The 12,296-nt window shown below is 35.8% G+C and overlaps 1 protein-coding gene across 1 annotated transcript in view; it reads left to right on the top strand.

Annotated features, from left to right (window-relative positions):
- The window catches only part of LOC142341558 (late histone H2A.1-like), a 305,796-nt gene that overhangs the window by 180,552 nt on the left and 112,948 nt on the right, over positions 1-12,296 (top strand). The gene's annotated exons all lie outside the window — the stretch shown is intronic.

Here is a 12,296-nt window from a genome sequence, read left to right on the forward strand (position 1 = left end):
TAATAGTGGTGAAAAAAATGTTTTTCACCGCTTAACGCCCGCAATTTTTTAGCGCTGAGCCGGTGAAGCGGTGAAGGCGATGAACTATTGTCAAACTTGCTGTTTTTAGAGAAAAATTGGGAAAAAAGTTGTAAAAATTGGGTCTTTCATCGGTGAAAGTACCACATTTTCTGAAATTCTCACAAAAATGACTTGCGTATCCAGAGTTTCAACCTCTGACCACCTGCATATCAGCCAGATCTGCTTCTATTTCATCACCATTCTTGCGCTATTGTTAAATATTTTTGTTTCTTTTATTTAAATCATATTCTCTCCTATTTATTGTGAAATATATGCGTTGAACTTTTTTAAGATATGCGCTTTTAGCGGCAAATTTCTTATTTCCACCGCTTTCACCACATTATGCGCTGAAAATTCATAAAAACATTTATCGCAATTCTTACATTTTTTGCAATTTATATCGTTGAAACCTCGAGCCGGGACGTTAGCAGGTAGCAGGTATTCATATTTTCTCTTAGACCCCCCCCCCCACTATAATTGTCAGATCATGGAAGTGGACTTTGTCTAGGATTCATTCATTGCGCAGTAAAAACCGCAACAACAATGTTAAAAATTATCTCTATTGACGTGTTTTTCAGTTATCTACCAGCAAAATCTTAACAAGATATTGATTTCAGATGTGCAACTGACCTTAGTAAATTTATGCTATTTTTTAGTTGGTGAGAGTTTATGTTTTGTGCATGTTTGGAAGAAAATTTTACAATTGGTTCATTGTAAAATGATGTTAAGTAAAATACTCGTTATGTGCAGGTTAATTTCTCAGGTGCTTGGTTTTATGTAGATCGGAATCCTAAATTAGAGATAATATTTTCCTACAACAATTGGGAGCTTTTATTTTCTGATATAGCAATGGTGATATGATACTTTATTATTTAATAATAGTTATTTGGTGAACATTATTTTAAAAGATTGAGAAAGCTGATTAATTCATACAAGGTATATAAATGATTTTGAACGATGAAAAAATATGTTTTAAACAAGAAGTTCTTTAAGTAGTTATCATTCTGCTATTAATTTAGCCTTCAAAACATATCATTGATGTGCCCCCTACTTGAGTTGGAGGTTGAACTTCATAACCGTATTCCACGTTGTTCCTGGTAATTAAAACCATGCCGTTTTTTTTTAAATCCAAAAATGTGCATTTTCAACTCAACTATTTGTTTGAAATCCAGTTTGAAATGCGCGACCCAAGTAAGCTTGATCAGATCGCAACCCAGCGACAGTGTGTGGAAGCTACGGCACTGTCTGGATACAGCCTGAACAGAATTGTGTCGTTGTGTGCACGCCCTGATCAGAGCGTTAGGCAAAGTGTGCATTGTCTGATCAGAGTCCATTCCAATTCTCAGTGTACTCTGATCATAGCTCAATTTAGAGTATTATGGCCTGAATAGTATAAATTGATCCTTTCCAGAGCTGTATAACCTGATCAGAATCGTTTCCAGAGTCTGGATTGTTTGATCTGTACAGAGAGGTCCAGCCACGAAAAACAACCAGTCTTCCAAGGAAGAGTTAATCGCCTAATCGCTTTTTTGAAAAACTCCATGATAAAAGATGCGTTGTGTTGTTGAGCTATAGGATCTCGGTTGTAACGAAATGATGAATATTATTGATAATTTCTGAACTTAAACAAAAAAACTAGCGTGTTCTTTTATCTGATAAGAAAACATCATACCAATTGTCACCAGCACAATTGCCTTAAATTTTTGCCTCGGAGCGACCAGTTTGCAACCCAACTAGGTCCTCTCCCCGCATGGCGTCACACAATCAGGTATCTAGCACCAGCACATGACCCAAGTGAGTCTGCCACGCAAATGCGCAACACAGATAGGTCTGGTCGCAGAACCGGTTTTGGTCTGTGTGGTCTGGAACCCCTTGAGTGTGACCCAAGATAATATGATCAAAACTTGAGAGGGTCTTGCACCTGAACGCTGGATATTACTAAGCAGAATTGCATTATGCTTTGCAGTACAATTAAGTTTCCCGGAAAATGCTACTCCCCGGGTTGAGGTGTCACCGCCATTCAACGCAAAATAATGTAAGATCAGCGGTGAATGGGGAAAATTTTGCAAGATAAGCGGTGAATGCAGTGAAATTACATGAATCAGGCCGTGAATGCGGTGAAAAACCTTTATCGCCTGGTAGCCGAGAAATTGCATAATTTCACCCCTGAATTTAGCAATGAAATTACATAAATTCACCGCTTAACTTAGTGGTAAATTTACATAAACTCACCGCATAGAAAAAAGTTTTAAAATTGTGTGAGATCAGCAGTGAATGCGATGAAATTACACAACGTCACCGCTTAACTTAGTGGCTAAATAACATATATTCACCGCTTAGAAAACTTCGAATTGTCTTTTGTTCAACGACGTTAACATACATTTTTTAAAAGACGCACTGAAAATTTACCCACGAATAATCATAAATCTTTTTGAATTTTTAAGCAGTGAATTTATGTATTTTCATAACTAGATGAAGCGTTGAACTTAAAAAATATCATCAAATTTTACCGCTAAAACTTGTATTATCATCGCTAATCTTACAAAATTGCAACGCGTATGTTTTACAAAAAGTAGAGTGAATTTGTTTTAAATTCAAAAAAAATATGCTAGATGGTAGTTAGAAGTGGCACAATGGGAGAAGAAGTGGCTGAGATTCAGGATGTGAGAGGTTCGAAAACAACTTTTCATCGCTTATCTTACAAATTTTTCCGATTTTTTCTCGACCCGGGTCAGTATCAATTTAGTTAAAAAATTTCTCTTGCAATGTTCAATAATTTGAAAACTGTTTAAATACCTGTTTCTTGCAATATATGCCCCCCTGATAATTTTAACTGATAATTGCCACATATTTCTCATTCATTTTCTTCAGGTTAGATATAAAAAATTGAGGTAATTTACAACAAATTTTTGGATATATTTAATAGGCTATTAGAATTCAAGTTGCAAAAAAAATTTTACGATCTATTGCGTTTCCCACAAATTTGTTTTTTCTCGACGTATTAGTTTGTGTAAAAGAAAAGATCTTCAAATTGATGATCGACCTTTGGTGAACATTATTTTAAAAGATTGAGAAAGCTGATTAATTCATACAAGGTATATAAATGATTTTGAACGATGAAAAAATGTTTTAAACAAGAATTTCTTTCAGTAGTTATCATTCTGCTATTAATTTAGCCTTCAAAACATATCATTGATGCGCCCCCTACTAACATAGCCGTATTCCACGTTGTTCCTGGTAATTGAAACCATTCCGTTTTGTTTTAAATCCAAAATTGTGCATTTTCAACTCAACTATTTGTTTGAAATCCAGTTTGAATTGCGCGACCCAAGTAAGTTTGATCAGATCGCAACCCAACGACAGGGTGTGGAAGCTACGGCACTGTCTGGATACAGCCTGAACAGAATTGTGTCGTTGTGTGCACGCCCTGATCAGAGCGTTGGGCAAAGTGTGCATAGCCTGATCAGAGTCCATTCCAATTCTCGGTGTACTCTGATCATAGCTCAATTAAGAATATTATGGCCTGAATAGTATAAATTAATCCTTTCCAGAGCCTTATAACCTAATGAGAATCGTTTCCAGAGTCCGGATTGTTCGATCTGTACAGAGAGGTCCAGCCACGAAAAACAACCAGTCTTCCAAGGAAGAGTTAATCGCCTAATCGCCTTTTTGAAAAACTCAATGATAAAAGATGCGTTGTGTTGTTGAGCTATAGGATCTCGGTTGTAACGAAATGATGAAAATTATTGATAATTTCTGAACTTAAACAAAAAACTAGCGTGTTCTTTTATCTGATAAGAAAACATCATACCAATTGTCACCAGCACAATTGGCTTAAATTTTTGCCTCGGAGCGACCAGTTTGCAACCCAACTAGGTCCTCTCCCCGCATGGCGTCACACAATCAGGTATCTAGCACCAGCACATGACCCAAGTGAGTCTGCCACGCAAATGCGCAACACAGATAGGTCTGGTCGCAGAACCGGTTTTGGTCTGTGTGGTCTGGAACCCCTTGAGTGTGACCCAAGATAATATGATCAAAACTTGAGAGGGTCTTGCACCTGAACGCTGGATATTACTAAGCAGAATTGCATTATGCTTTGCAGTACAATTAAGTTTCCCGGAAAATGCTACTCCCCGGGTTGAGGTGTCACCGCCATTCAACGCAAAATAATGTAAGATAAGCGGTGAATGGGGAAAATTTTGCAAGATAAGCGGTGAATGCAGTGAAATTACATGAATCAGGCCGTGAATGCGGTGAAAAACCTTTATCGCCTGGTAGCCGAGAAATTGCATAATTTCACCCCTGAATTTAGCAATGAAATTACATAAATTCACCGCTTAACTTAGTGGTAAATTTACATAAACTCACCGCATAGAAAAAAGTTTTAAAATTGTGTGAGATCAGCAGTGAATGCGATGAAATTACACAACGTCACCGCTTAACTTAGTGGCTAAATAACATATATTCACCGCTTAGAAAACTTCGAATTGTCTTTTGTTCAACGACGTTAACATACATTTTTTAAAAGACGCACTGAAAATTTACCCACGAATAATCATAAATCTTTTTGAATTTTTAAGCAGTGAATTTATGTATTTTCATAACTAGATGAAGCGTTGAACTTAAAAAATATCATCAAATTTTACCGCTAAAACTTGTATTATCATCGCTAATCTTACAAAATTGCAACGCGTATGTTTTACAAAAAGTAGAGTGAATTTGTTTTAAATTCAAAAAAAATATGCTAGATGGTAGTTAGAAGTGGCACAATGGGAGAAGAAGTGGCTGAGATTCAGGATGTGAGAGGTTCGAAAACAACTTTTCATCGCTTATCTTACAAATTTTTCCGATTTTTTCTCGACCCGGGTCATTATCAATTTATTTAAAAAATTTCTCTTGCAATGTTCAATAATTTGAAAACTGTTTTAATACCTGTTTCTTGCAATATATGCCCCCCTGATAATTTTAACTGATAATTGCCACATATTTCTCATTCATTTTCTTCAGGTTAGATATAAAAAATTGAGGTAATTTACATCAAATTTTTGGATATATTTAATAGGCTATTAGAATTCAAGTTGCAAAAAAAATTTTACGATCTATTGCGTTTCCCACAAATTTATTTTTTCTCGACGTATTAGATTGTGTAAAAGAAAAGATCTTCAAATTGATGATCGATCTTTGGTGAACATTATTTTAAAAGATTGAGAAAGCTGATTAATTCATACAAGGTATATAAATGATTTTGAACGATGAAAAAATATGTTTTAAACAAGAAGTTCTTTCAGTAGTTATCATTCTGCTATTCATTTAGCCTTCAAAACATATCATTGATGCGCCCCCTACTTACATAGCCGTATTCCACGTTGTTCCTGGTAATTGAATCCATTCCGTTTTGTTTTAAATCCAAAATTGTTCATTTTCAACTCAACTATTTGTTTGAAATCCAGTTTGAAATGCGCGACCCAAGTAAGCTTGATCAGATCGCAACCCAACGACAGGGTGTGGAAGCTACGGCACTGTCTGGATACAGCCTGAACAGAATTGTGTCGTTGTGTGCACGCCCTGATCAGAGCGTTGGGCAAAGTGTGCATAGCCTGATCAGAGTCCATTCCAATTCTCGGTGTACTCTGATCATAGCTCAATTAAGAATATTATGGCCTGAATAGTATAAATTAATCCTTTCCAGAGCCTTATAACCTAATCAGAATCGTTTCCAGAGTCCGGATTGTTTGATCTGTACAGAGAGGTCCAGCCACGAAAAACAACCAGTCTTCCAAGGAAGAGTTAATCGCCTAATCGCCTTTTTGAAAAACTCAATGATAAAAGATGCGTTGTGTTGTTGAGCTATAGGATCTCGGTTGTAACGAAATGATGAAAATTATTGATAATTTCTGAACTTAAACAAAAAACTAGCGTGTTCTTTTATCTGATAAGAAAACATCATACCAATTGTCACCAGCACAATTGCCTTAAATTTTTGCCTCGGAGCGACCAGTTTGCAACCCAACTAGGTCCTCTCCCCGCATGGCGTCACACAATCAGGTATCTAGCACCAGCACATGACCCAAGTGAGTCTGCCACGCAAATGCGCAACACAGATAGGTCTGGTCGCAGAACCGGTTTTGGTCTGTGTGGTCTGGAACCCCTTGAGTGTGACCCAAGATAATATGATCAAAACTTGAGAGGGTCTTGCACCTGAACGCTGGATATTACTAAGCAGAATTGCATTATGCTTTGCAGTACAATTAAGTTTCCCGGAAAATGCTACTCCCCGGGTTGAGGTGTCACCGCCATTCAACGCAAAATAATGTAAGATAAGCGGTGAATGGGGAAAATTTTGCAAGATAAGCGGTGAATGCAGTGAAATTACGTGAATCAGGCCGTGAATGCGGTGAAAAAACCTTTATCGCCTGGTAGCCGAGAAATTGCATAATTTCACCCCTGAATTTAGCAATGAAATTACATAAATTCACCGCTTAACTTAGTGGTAAATTTACATGAACTCACCGCATAGAAAAAAGTTTTAAAATTGTGTGAGATCAGCAGCAGTGAATGCGATGAAATTACACAACGTCACCGCTTAACTTAGTGGCTAAATAACATATATTCACCGCTTAGAAAACTTCGAATTGTCTTTTGTTCAACGACGTTAACATACATTTATTAAAAGACGCACTGAAAATTTACCCACGAATAATCATAAATCTTTTTGAATTTTTAAGCAGTGAATTTATGTAATTTCATAACTAGATTAAGCGTTGAACTTAAAAAATATCATCAAATTTTACCGCTAAAACTTGTATTTTCATCGCTAATCTTACAAAATTGCAACGCGTATGTTTTACAAAAAGTAGAGTGAATTTGTTTTAAATTCAAAACAAATATGCTAGATGGTAGTTAGAAGTGGCACAATGGGAGAAGAAGTGGCTGAGATTCAGGATGTGAGAGGTTCGAAAACAACTTTTCATCGCTTATCTTACAAATTTTTCCGATTTTTTCTCGACCCGGGTCAGTATCAATTTAGTTAAAAAATTTCTCTTGCAATGTTCAATAATTTGAAAACTGTTTTAATACCTGTTTCTTGCAATATATGCCCCCCTGATAATTTTAACTGATAATTGCCACATATTTCTCATTCATTTTCTTCAGGTTAGATATAAAGAATTGAGGTAATTTACAACAAATTTTTGGATATATTTAATAGGCTATTAGAATTCAAGTTGCAAAAAAAATTTTACGATCTATTGCGTTTCCCACAAATTTATTTTTTCTCGACGTATTAGATTGTGTAAAAGAAAATATCTTCAAATTGATGATCGACCTTCATTTTTTCCGCGTTAAAGCATTTTTATTTATTTTTTATGTTGATGCCGCAATACACAAAGGTAGAAAATAATTGTGTTGAATGTCTTGAATCTTCATTTTTCTAATTGAGGACTAATGTATAACAAGTTCAGATGATTTGAGGGTTTAGTTGGCGTTTCATTGGAGTCGAGTTTCTGCGATCTTAAACGCTAATGCAAAAAAATAATGATTTTGTTCTTATAAGTAAATTAAGGTTCAACCGGAAAAATTTTAAATTTTTGTCTCAACTTGCACTTTTATTGACTCATAGTAAACAGAAAACCGTAATGAAGTTCAAATTTTGATCAGTACTTGTCAAGTGAGATACAATTCTTGAGTTGACAAATCGGTACTGATCACGTCTTATCTCAAGTCTTAAGACTTGCGAAGACACGTCGAGACTTGTCAAGTCTAAGTCAAGTCTTGGCCAAGACTTGACAACCCATAGGTCAAGACTTGACAAAGACTTGATCAGTCTTGATTTTTGCGCAGTTAAGCAAAGTAGAGTTTTAAGAAGAATTTTTCAAAATTAATGCAATTCAAAATTCGCCTAAAATTGTTTTCAAAGATTTTTTGAGAGAAAGTTATTAATCTGACCACAACGATTCTGATTTCAGCTTATAGCAACCTAAAAAGTCCCATATATTTACTAAGAAACCAAATTTTACCAGTGAGTAGAAAAAACAGAGGCCATGACTGCTATCTTTAGGCAATATCAGAATTCTTTTCATTCTCTGTCATTTTTTTTCATTCTCTAGCCTAATTTTATCTATGATGATTAAAATGCTATTATTGTGTATTTCGGTTCAGTGCGTCTAAGTTTGATCGGAAAGCCAGAAGCACGTACTCCACATTGTTTAGAAACGTCTTTTGGGATTGAGGATTTTATAAAGAGATTATACCAAAAGTTGCATATTTTTCGATTACTTTTTGCATCATTTTTTCACTCTTCAAAAGTCTTAAAACTATTTTAAGCTTTAGTTTACCTACGTTATTTTTACATTTTATTGTGGGATACCATGAAATTTTAACGTTTCCAGAATTGTTGATTCCGAGCCCCAATCTAATCGACAATCGACTTTTAAAAACTCAGAGTCTGAAACGGGCTGATTTTCAAATTGAGTCGCTTAGACAGGCTTTTATCAGAAGCTGGAACAACAGCTGGTAAAACAACACACGACCTGTATAATTTCGCTGAAGAGCGCAACAAAAAAAATTCGAAAAAACAAATAAACACCAAGCTAAAAAATCAGACCGATGGTTGTTTCTATCAATCTCAGGTCGTTGCAAATTCAGTTTGCCCGAAATTAGCAAATTAGCACGTAATCTGAATTAAATTCCCTATGGTTAAGATCAAGCCGATTAAAAAATCAAGCATTTCGTCGTCTCCCTTGCTCTAAAACGCACAACATTAAAAACATCACCGTCCAAATAACCGCCTGTGCTCACCCTGTGGGGGTGCTCATGCACTGTCTATCTCGGCTGCCCAGCCTATCAGATCAAGGTAGCTGCAGCTTCGAAAAAAATAAAGGACACTAAATATTCAACTATCGCAAACCAATCGGGCCGCAGAAAAACCACGAATTGACTCCCTCTACTAAAAAAAGTTGCTATTCTAGGAGCAGAGGTCTTGAGCAAAATACACACGGCTCTGAATACCAAATCATAGAGTGATATAATGAGTATTGTCTTCAAAAGCGCCATACAAATCCTCAACAGAAAAATTGATGCTCAAAAAATACAAGTAAGCATCAAAAAGGCAATCATAGTCCCTGCAAACACAGCAAATCATACATCAAATATCAAGAACTTAAGCAAATTAGATAAGCTAGGAATCTTGCAATGGAACTGCTGCGGACTGATCAACTAAATGAAAGACTTGGCCTTATTTTTTGACAGAAAATTGTTTAGAAATAATGAGTGTGAACGAAACCAAGAATTAGCAAAAAAAATTATCCCAAGTAGTTATGTGGTGGCAGTTATGTGGTGCCAAGTAGTTATCACGGATCTATCTGATAAAGACCAACATCTTTTTCCAGCAAAAAGAACAAGTAGTGAAAGAAAGAGATAACTATGGACAAACCATCGAAATCTTTAGAATATGTATTTAGCTGCCCTCAATTGAAAATTTTTTGATTATCACCGTCTTAAATTCTCCGGCAGAAGTTTAAACGTAGAAAAAAAATATGCAGAATGCATGCCAATTGTTTTTATATGTTGCGACTTTGATTCTCCTAATCAGGAAATTAATTGTCCGTACAATTCTGAAAACTGTAAAAAAAAAATTCTTAATCTAATTGACAAAGGTCATTTTATACTTCTTAGCACCGATAATTTTACATACCAATCATCCCACGTTAAAAGCAAAATTAAGAAGGATTTGCACCTTTTCGAGAGTTATTTGTTTGAGTTTATCAACAATTTTACAGTTTCAGATTCAGAACAACAATTACGACAATGAATTCCGGGAAAAACAAATGTTTCACATAAAGGCGGAAATAATTTATCAGAGATTTGAAAAAAAATCTTAAAAATAGCTTCAAAATAATCAAAATTTTGGCCCCCGCGTTAACAAGGAAAGATTGAAATCAATCTTTTCAGTCACAAAGTTGTAAATTTACATCACGGATCAATCGAAAATTTCAATAGAACAAAACAGTTTCCATACAGTTTTGAGACACAAAATTTGATGAAAATTGAAAAGAAAAAGCTAAAGGAACCAAAAATTGCACTCAAAGATGGAGTCAAACCTCTCAAAACAGAAATAAAAAACCTCCAGACGGAAATAAAAACTGTCCACATAAGAAATGAGCTTAAAGGAATGGCAACAAAGGTTAAAACTGCAGGTGAAAAAGTCAGCAACGGATTTTGGAAAGCAATCAAAAACCCAACCAATGAGAATCAGTCGCAACAGAAAAATGCAGACTACCCAAAATTAGTTAACAAAGAGAGCATTGCAGCCACATACCCTGAAATGTGTGAAATCTTAAACAAGTTGTAATTGACGCAATGCAAAATTACACAAAAAATTCACAAATAGCTGATCAACACTGCAAAACTGTGAGAGTGAGCAAACCGGTGTTGTTGTCGTCACACTAAAAAAAGTTAGGAACTTCTCAGGTGCTCGAAAAAAAAAATCTTGCGCGGGAACTGACAGAAACTGTTTCAATGTTCCTATAGATTTACCAAAGTGCGTTATTACTCTTATATGCGTTCTGTTTACCAGCTCAAAAAACAACTCGTATGTCCCTGTTAGAGAGAAAGAATTGCAGGTAAATACAATGCCAAAACAAAATAAGAATCAAACGAAAAGCAGTAAAGTATGGACTCATTAGTCTGAGCAATTGTCTAGCTTAAATCTGTGGAACTGTGGGAGAAAAAATATAGTCATGAAACACTGTGAATCCCACAGTGTATTGGGTGAATTACAAAGCTCTTATAGGAAAAATTGCAGCACAACAGACAATCATTCGAAACTCACCAAACGCGTAAGCGAAGTTTCCTTGTGGTGTGAAATGGTTTGACTGGTATGTTTGGACGCTAAAAAGCTTTCGATGCTGTCTGTTGTCTTGGATTGTTCTATAAACTGAAATCAATAGGGCTAGTAATATTCATCATAAACAAGGACAAATTCTTTCTTATCCCGGAGAAAAGTATACGCAACATCAACACTACTCTCAGTAAAAAAATTTTTACCAAGAAGCCGGTGTCCCACAAGGAAGTGTAATATCTCTAATTCCCTTCATCATCCACATTAATTGGTTGCCCTAAATGAAAGCCCAAATCTCAAGCTCGCTGACAATTTTGCTTTAAATTACAGAACACTTTTCAACAATTTAATTCAGCAAATTCTTCATTCATTAATAAACAACCTTCTGAACTTGTACCAATTAGTCAAAATCAAAATAATCCGAGTTGAACTCAAATATATGGTCTTCAACAATCCCTCGTAAAAGACTCGGTGCTAATCCTGAACATCAAAAGGGTTCCCATTGCTAAGACGAAATTGCTAAAATTACTTAGTATCACTATCAGCCACCATCGGAAGTGGAAAGACCACTGCAACAACCGATTGATGAGAGCAAACAGCAGAGTTTTTTGAACTCTGGAGACCAAGCAAATTAAACATCAACGAAGAAAGTCTGCTTCTGTTCTGTAAATCCTGGACTCACCCTCTGTACTTTTACTGAAATGCCTGCTGGCTGGACCATTCCGAACCGCTCATCGACAGAATTCAAAACGTTCAGAATTGAGCGCTAAGAATTTGCTCCTTAAAGAAAAGCAGACAAAATAAAACTGAGTTCATACTAATTGGGCAACTGAACACAAGATAATGTCTGCAGTAGATTTAATGAGCAAAAAAAGCTGATGTCCACTCAACACGAGCAAAAGTACTCTTTATCATCTCGTGAATTTTTTTTGCGCATCACAGACTAGAATAATCAGTAATTGATTGAAAAAACCTGAACGTTTGGGCTCAATAGAATCAAACCCAATTGCACCCCAGACTCCAATTTCCATTTCCTTACAGCACTGGGTTCGAAGAGAATATAACAACAAAAGGAGAAAAATGAACCACAACTACTAAATAAATACAAACAAAAACAGATAACTGGTGAAATGAAGTTGAAAAACAAAGACAAATCAACGACTCGAATTAGCCTTCAGTCTAAGCCTCAACTTGCAAGGCCACCAAAACGAATCAACGATGTTTAACCGACTACTGTTAGTTTCCAAGTCGGATCAAACAGAAATTTTTTCTGTCTTTCTTTCTTTTTTCCCATATGTATGTATTTCATATATCAATTGAACTGTGAAGTTAACGCTACAAAACAATGCCAAACAAACCAGTCGACTAAGAGAACCGTATAAACGAACAAAAACCG

Source organism: Convolutriloba macropyga, chromosome 6 (genome assembly GCF_964194025.1).
Source record: "Convolutriloba macropyga chromosome 6, txConMacr16.3, whole genome shotgun sequence".
In the NCBI taxonomy this organism is placed as follows: Eukaryota; Metazoa; Xenacoelomorpha; order Acoela; family Convolutidae; genus Convolutriloba; species Convolutriloba macropyga.